The sequence below is a fragment of the Chrysemys picta genome, chromosome 9 (assembly GCF_011386835.1).
Source record: "Chrysemys picta bellii isolate R12L10 chromosome 9, ASM1138683v2, whole genome shotgun sequence".
Taxonomy (NCBI): Eukaryota; Metazoa; Chordata; order Testudines; family Emydidae; genus Chrysemys; species Chrysemys picta.
The window spans coordinates 72,134,909-72,142,849 of record NC_088799.1 but is presented as its reverse complement, the minus strand read 5'-3'; the positions used below and the strand labels follow the sequence as shown (position 1 = coordinate 72,142,849).

Sequence of the window (7,941 nt, the reverse complement as noted above, 5' to 3'; positions counted from 1 at the left end):
ATCCTCCCTATGGACCCAGCAAGATTCGGTATGTGGGAGCCCACACCCCCCCTAACCAGTCCATATGCTTGGAAGGAGCACTGAGAACATCCGCACTTCCACCCAGAAAGTCTCCAAGTATGTCTCCATGGCCACAGATCAGATGGTACTCCTGATGTGTCTGTAAGGGCAGTGGGCCAAGCCTGAACATGCTAGATCCCACTGCAATGCCTTCCCAGCCTTAGTGATATTCAATACCATCTCTGTCAGCAACTTCTGGGTCATAGAACTAAGGGCGGAGATAACATGTAACTCACCAATTCCAGCCTGTACCTGGGTTAGCTGTGCCCCAGAAATAAGGCTTGTGGCCTTCTTTAGTTGCCCCAATTTCTTATCATGTTTTTGGTTCTTAAAAATATTTCAAACTGCTGCTGTACTATTGCCCCCATCCCATAGGGATCTGGTCAAGTCTCTCTTCTTTCTAGAGGAAATAACCCAAGCCCTCTGTTGTGCTAATCTAATAGCAGCCCCCTTTGAACAATTTGGGTATGTAGAGGTGATCTGGAAACTGGATAAGGGCAATGAAAATTTAACAGTCCCTAGTGTAGTGTTAATCACAGTCCATCCATATCCTAATACATCTCTCTTTGGTGTAGTACTATACCACATCTGTTGGTTGAACACCTTTATGTATTTCTGGAAGGCATTGATATTAATGGCATAAGAAGGGGTGTATTGCAATAAGGTACAGGTAACATTATTAGTCACTGGAATAATTTCTATGCAGGTAAAAATTTCCAGTGGCAGAAGAAACTCTTTGGGTATTCGTTTGATTATTCACTAATTGGGTGACCAAATACCAATAAGGGCCTCTTTCATTTAACACAGTGCAAATTCCAGGAACAGCCATCATACCTACTTCACTATAGAACCCATTAATTTTAATTACAAATTTTTAGGGTTCACTTGTAGTGATATTATGTATTTTTATCTCCACTGATCCATTCTTTTTCATTCAATTGTTCGCTTATATGGGATATCCTGAACCTTAAAAATATTTTTTTCAAACAATATTTAAATAAATCACTAAAGTGTGAAGGCCTTGGCCATTGGTTTTTTTTTCAAATATATGGCATTGTCTGTATTTGGATGTGTTACAGGGGTAATAGTGTAATGGAGGAGTTGGCAGGGGCAGTGGCAACAAGGTGCCTTTGGTACTTGTCATTTAAAATCCAATTAGGGAGGGCAATACATGCTGAAGGACTTATCCAAAACACAGGGCGCAGCCTGTAGAATAAACCCCAAAATCCAATCAATACCACATTCCTAAGCATGGGTCCCACAAGTTTCTTCCTGCCAGTGTATAATTCTTTGTTTCTTCACCAGGGTCAGTTCTTAATGTCTTTTGTAGTCAGACATCCCTGGACTTCGGTGGTTTCAATGGAGCGAGTGTTCCTTCTTCTCTTTTTCTGAAACAGTGTGGTTCAGTATCATACAGGGGAGAGGTTACTAGCACATCACACTGTAATGGTTTTGCTTCTTCCAGAAAAATCCAAAAGGCACAGTAGGTCTGTCAGTGGACAAGGGAGAGGTTACTAGCACTTCACCTTGTCTTTTTTTTCTTTTTCCTGCTGTCCAGAAGGCACAGCAGAGCTAGACGGAGGAATAGGCTGATCATCAGTTGGAGAGTCCTCCCGAGGTGGAGGGGTCTTTTTGCAGTGAGAAGCATGGGTCCAGGTAAGCAGTCCTTGGCACTTCACAGCAGTGTTGGTGGTTAACAGGACTTGGAAAGGGCCTTTCCAGCATGGAGTCAAAGCAGTCTTTCATTGATGGACTTTACGTAGACTCAGTCTCCTGGTTTCAATGAATGGCAGGGCTGCTACGGTCTTTGGGTAGTGCTTCTTTACCTGTGAAAAAAACCTAACACATTTCATTAATGTCTGGCAGTGTTTTGCAGATTTTACAGGTGCTTGGGCTTATTCAACCCCCCTTTTCTTGGCTGTCAGCCAAGTCTTAGCTGTGAACAGTGTCCTTGGATGGAGCCAGCATCTTATCTTTGGACTGAGCTTGCTAGCTATTTTTTTTTTCCAGATAACTCGTTCTGTTCTTTTTCCTTCTCCCCTTCTTGGCTTCTTTTAACCTACAAAGGAAACTTCCACTCTTCACTCATATACCTTTTCCCAACAATGAACACATACACATTGCCATTATACAGTACATTAGTCTTATTAATCAATGTATGCCATATACACCCTTCCAGTAAAATAACTTATATACAGAGCTTTGGAGCAACAAACCAGGACAAGCACTCCCACTTTTGAGGAGTCCACTTGGTACAACATCTGGTGTCCAATAGCTTTCCTCCCTCCCCAGCCCTCTAGCCAGAAGAATCCCATGTGCAATATGGGGAGTGGGTTAACCTTCCATGTCCTTGCTTCCAAAGACTGTTGATATGCAAAATTTTAACAACATTTGTTTTCAGTTAAAAGATCTGACCAATGAAGTTTCTTTTTCTTACTTAAGCAAATGTATTAGACTTTAGTATATCACATTTTTCCTGATTTATCCAAACACTTTGTATTCCAAGTTGAATAAAACAAATATCTGCTTTTTTATTTAACCCTTCTATTTAATTTTGAACTAGACTGTCTTATGAAAATATTAAACACAACAATTCCGGCCACAAGACAAACACCACAAGACAGGACATAGAACACAAAAATAATTCCTATTGTACCAGTAAATGCATGGTACGTTGAATGCTGTTCAGCTGGCATCCGTTTTCTCTGATGATTTGAAAGACATTATTTGCTTAAAATATTTTCTTTATGTACACATACTCTTGTTGATTTCAGGCAAAACAGAGGAATTACCCCATATTTCCTTGTATTTGTTTTATAGACAGCCCAGGTTTCAGTGGCTTCTACCTTATTAGTTAGATAATTTGCATTAATACAGATGCTTTCTGGCTTGCTTCCAGATCCAAAGCTAACCACAGCTTAAAGATTCTTACTTTTAAAAAAGGACACAATTAACTTTCCCAGACTTTTGATTGCCTTTTACTTCTAACTCCTGCTTTTAAATGCACAGTGATCTGAAAAAGACAACACAACCTATATTGGTAGGTTTGCACTTCTTTTACCTCTGCTACAATATACACTGCACATGTTCTGGGGAAAATGCACATCCTCTCCACAATTCAATTTCCACAATTCAATTTCCACAATGCTAGCCACATCAATTTCTACACAAGGTGTAACTGTTTCTTTTATGCTTACAAAATCTTCATGCACCCACAGCAAAGTGACAGCTTGACCACACAGACCCAGGGGCACTGTCCTTCTCTCTCTTTACCAGATCTTTTATCTGCTATTTTGTTACCCAAAAACAAATTTAAATCTTTTATTCTCCTGGCTTTGACTACCCTGCTGCAGCCACAACCTTTGGTCTTTATTTAAAACATTTTAAATCTTGTAAAGCATTAAGTCACCTTAAGGATTAAATGCTAAATACCTTAAACAACACTAGTTTCCTGTGCCTGGCAAAAGTATTCTTGGTTTTGCAACTTTAAACAATACCAATTCAGCTTAAACTTATAAAATACAGATTGTACGCAGCAGGAGTGTTCTTCAGCAAATTCGACTAAATTATTCATAGTCAAATAATTCCACTTAAATAACCTCTTGCCTGGATTACTTACAGACATTCTTACCAAGTTTCACTGCTTAATTCCCTTTAGCAACTACAGAGCTAACTTCTCACTCTCTTTTCTTAAATCACTTGCTTGTCTCCCAAAACGACACCCAATCAACTCAGATTTTACCATTCCAATTATTGTCCTGGGGATTTGAAATTGCCATGCTTATAATTACTTACTCCTTTTCTCCCACTATGCCCTTAAAGTTTCCAACCTGTTTTCTAATCTCTCTATCTGTTGTCTGCCCGCTTGGGCCCGATCCTGCTTTTCTCGCTGAACCGTCCCTTCCATGGGCACCGGCTTGTTCCACTATCAATTTTGCTAGGAGGGTGGGCTTCTCAACTAGCCCCCACCCTTCCTGGTCTCTTCTCTTAAACATTCTTACTCACAAGGCTACCCGAGTCCTCCCTCGTGAGGCTTGCCACCTGGACAAAAACACATGGCCCATTGGTGTATAACTATTCAATTTTGGGGGCGGGGGGGGAACACACTGCTGTTACAGCATATGCAAACACAAATGGTTAAATTCTGACAAGTCCCTGAAGGACCGGTACTTGCTTAGCCAGTTCTTCCTTTTCTGCCTGGAAGTCCTGTCTCAAGGCTTGCAACTTGCCCTGGGCATAGGTTTGAGTTGCTGCCTGGTTCATGATCTATGCTCTTAATTGCTTAATTCTAGTTATCAAGTACACAACTCTTCCCTTTTCTCCAACTTCTCTATTGCCCAGTCCTGCTACGACTGAGATAGATCCACCTGACACCCTTCCCAGTCAACCGGTGTGGAGAAAGGAATGCTAAACCCCTCTCCAGTTCTCAGACTTACTGCGGCTGAGAGTGGGCACACTTTCATACCCACACACGTACATCCAGACTGGCCACGTCTTTGTATAACATCCAGAGAAGGGGGAGAGTTGGACAGGAGATTATCCTGTATACAGCTTGTCCAGAATCTCTGACTTGCTTCCACTCTTGGGAGGGCTGTTCTTTTACACCCTGGGGTCTCCTGCGGCATCTCTTTCAGAGATTCTAGTCCAGGCCGGCTGCCTGTGGCTTCTTCACAGCGTCCCCAAACCATGCCAGCTCCAGGGTCTCAAAGGCAGACTGTTGGATCTCACTGGACCGTTAAACTTTGCAAATGTAATCTCAGCACTTATAACTTGTATTGCCTTTGGTTTGCCTCTGTCTATATTTTTTCACAGCCAGCTGGGGCCGAAAGCAGTTTTTCTTTTGGTTTATAGTTATACCATACAAATAAATAATCCATTTGTCCCGGTCTAAGATCAACCAGAATATCCCTGAGGGAATCCATCCTGTCGGCAGAAAAGGTTCCGCAACTCGGCCAGTCCTTAGTCGGGGACAAATGAGTAGTAAAGGAGGGCCATTGAATTTGGCATAAATTTCTCATCTTAGATTTAGTCAAACCGGTTGTTCCAGAGATTTCCTTCCAATCTCTGAGTACCAGAGACAACGGGGCATCCCCCGGGCATTTACTGCCAAATTGTCCCATTTAGACTGTAGGGGCCTCTAACCCTAATCCGGGGCCACTAACCCCAGTTGAGCTGGAACAGGGACTCTAACCCTACCTCTCAATATCTGGCGATCGCTTACCTTATCCAGGGACTCGAACCCTGAAGACCTGGATCCTACTCAACGGATAGGCGGATGTTGCTGGGTTTCTACAGGCTTCAGCTGGTTCACAGGACCCACCTTATCGCCGACACAGGGATCAGGTTACCGGGCAAGGCTCCTCGAAGCCAGAGGATGCGCGCTGTGTTGCTTCGGAGTCTGATCCTGCACCGGAGAGTCAGACGAGTCCCAGCGGTGTTGCCAAATTTGTCGGGGACTCAGAACCCAGACGGCAAGGTTCGTTGTCTGACCGCAGAGAGAGAGACAGGCAACACCAGCAAGGTCCAGTGACAAGCTCTTTATTGAGGATTGCACACAACAATAGAGAGCGGCCTGTCTCCAGAGAGAACCAGCCACGGTTTTAATAACTAGTAGGGTTATATAGGCAGTTCCGTCGCGTCATAGTTAAAACAACCCAACCCCCCTTTATTAGTTAGAAAGCTTCTAATATTGATGCATATCTATCTTCTTTGACACTACAAACAATTTGTGATGCCTCAGCAACTTCTTATCAGCTTTGTTGTCGTGTACCAGAAACTAGGAGAAAGGAGGGAGTTAAGAACAGATGAAGAACAGAAACAGGGAGTGGAGACTGCAAGTCTCCATATGTCCAAACAAACTGTTCCTAGCACATCTGGTACAAGAATGCGGCCCCCCCTCTTATCTCGTTCTCTGCAGCTCAAGCAAGCATATCCTCAGGTTTCACAGAGAGACAGGAATGGCCCAGCAACTACTGTTAGCCTAACTTTGGCTAAGCTGGCCAAACAACCTGTTCTATACTCCATTTTCTTGGGCCTAACAGTAGTGAGTCAGAGGCAGTACCAGAGACAGCACAGAAAGTTCTGATCAGCAGCCTATGCTCCCTCTCTATACAGATAATAACTTCAAAAATGAATAATCATTTCTATTTATATGAAATATTTAAGATACATGTGATATAAAGTTCTAGTTCTTTGTTAGATTTCCCCTTTATAATCACAATCTGATATTAATTTGTTGTTAATATAAAGCGGACAGATTGGCAGGACCCCCTGATTTCATAGACCATATCAAAAGAAAAAGATGAAGGCAGATGCAAAGCAGAAATTAATCAATTTGATTTTTTTCCCCATTTGGTCAGCCATATTTAAGTAAGAAAGGAGTAATTTGCATATTATACAAAAATGTCAGGTAAGGATAATGCAATCATATAGGACCCCAAAGCAATGATTTAATACTCATCATTTTAATTAGATTTTATGGATCAGTTTTGATTCTTATTGAAAAGTTCTACATGAACTGTATTCTGAGGTGATAATATTTGATATAATTGATAGTGTTAGGGCAATTATATTACATATCATATACGGTAGCATTCTACGATAGTAAATTATTCTCTTCTTACATTTTGATTTACATGACTCCAACTATGCCTTCAGAGCTGGGGGCAAGATGGCTCTGGCTGACTGGGGTACTTGAGGGATAACGTCTTACCTGAGCTTCTCAGGGGGTATTATTACACTGTCTGGGGATTCATTTTTAAGCCTCTAGTGTTTCCTCACTTTTAATATGAAAGTGAAACTTTTTATGGTTTGCTTGGTTTCCCAAACTTTGACTAGGATTGTGACATTCCCCTGGTGTTATCTGGACCAGTGATCTGCTAGGTCACTCCAGTCCTTGACTCTGGGAGCCAGTGTTACCCTGCTCTGCTGTGAGAACCCCCACTCCTGGGCTGTTCACGCACAGCCACTGGCATGTAAGCTGCTCCTTGGATTGTGCAACCGAATGACACTAGCTAATATCCCCGGTCCCAGACACAACCCTGGAAACCTCTGTCTTGCATTGTCCAGTTATGCCCGTGTGACGCTGCAAGCTTATATGAGTTCGTCAATTTAACAAAGAAATGGATATGTACCAGGCTTGTTAGGCCAAGGGGAGTCTCTGACATGCTTCAAACCACACGCACTGCTTCAGGTAGAATAAACAAACAGATTTATTAACTATAAAGATGGATTTTAAGTGATTATAAGTCAAAGCATAACAAGTCAGATTTGGTCAAATGAAATAAGATCAGCTTTGCTTTTAACACTTTCAATGCCCTTACAAACTTAGATGCTTCTCAGCACAGGCTGGCTGGTTGCCCTTCAGCCAGGCTCTCCCCTTGATCAGCGCTTCAGTCGCTTGGGTGTGGTGTCTGTAGATATAGGCCGAAGAGAGAGGAAGAGCATAGCAAACATCTCTCCCTTTTATCATGTTCGTTCTTCCCTCTTGGTTTTGTGACCCACTTCAGAGTCAGGTGAGCATTACCTCATTGCAGTCCCAAACTGACCAAAGGAAAGGAGGGTGACTCATTCAAGAGTCCAACAGATCCTTTTGTTGCTGCCTAGGCCAGTGTCCTTTGTTCCTGTGAGGCTGGGCTGGGTTTGTCCGATACATGCCCTTATGAGGTGTGAACTGCCTCTCTACTTTTGTAAAGTTTTTGCCTGGGTTTATTTTAAGCCATGAGGATACATTTTCAGCCTCATAACTATATACATGAAATTATAACCTATAATATTACTATAACATTACTGTAACAACAATGCTCAGTGCATCATGAGCCTTCCGAAGACACCTAACATGACAAACTTTGCATTGGATACCACACAATCATATTACAAGGA

At 42.3% G+C, this 7,941-nt stretch overlaps 1 long non-coding RNA gene across 1 annotated transcript; it reads right to left on the bottom strand.

Annotated features, from left to right (window-relative positions):
* Positions 1 to 1,006: 1,006 nt before the first annotated feature.
* Positions 1,007 to 6,096, bottom strand: LOC135973413 (uncharacterized). The gene is made up of 2 exons (XR_010590244.1): positions 5,282 to 6,096; positions 1,007 to 2,119 (listed from the first exon to the last, which is right to left on the bottom strand). It is a non-coding gene; the product is annotated as an uncharacterized LOC135973413 (long non-coding RNA).
* Positions 6,097 to 7,941: the final 1,845 nt, after the last annotated feature.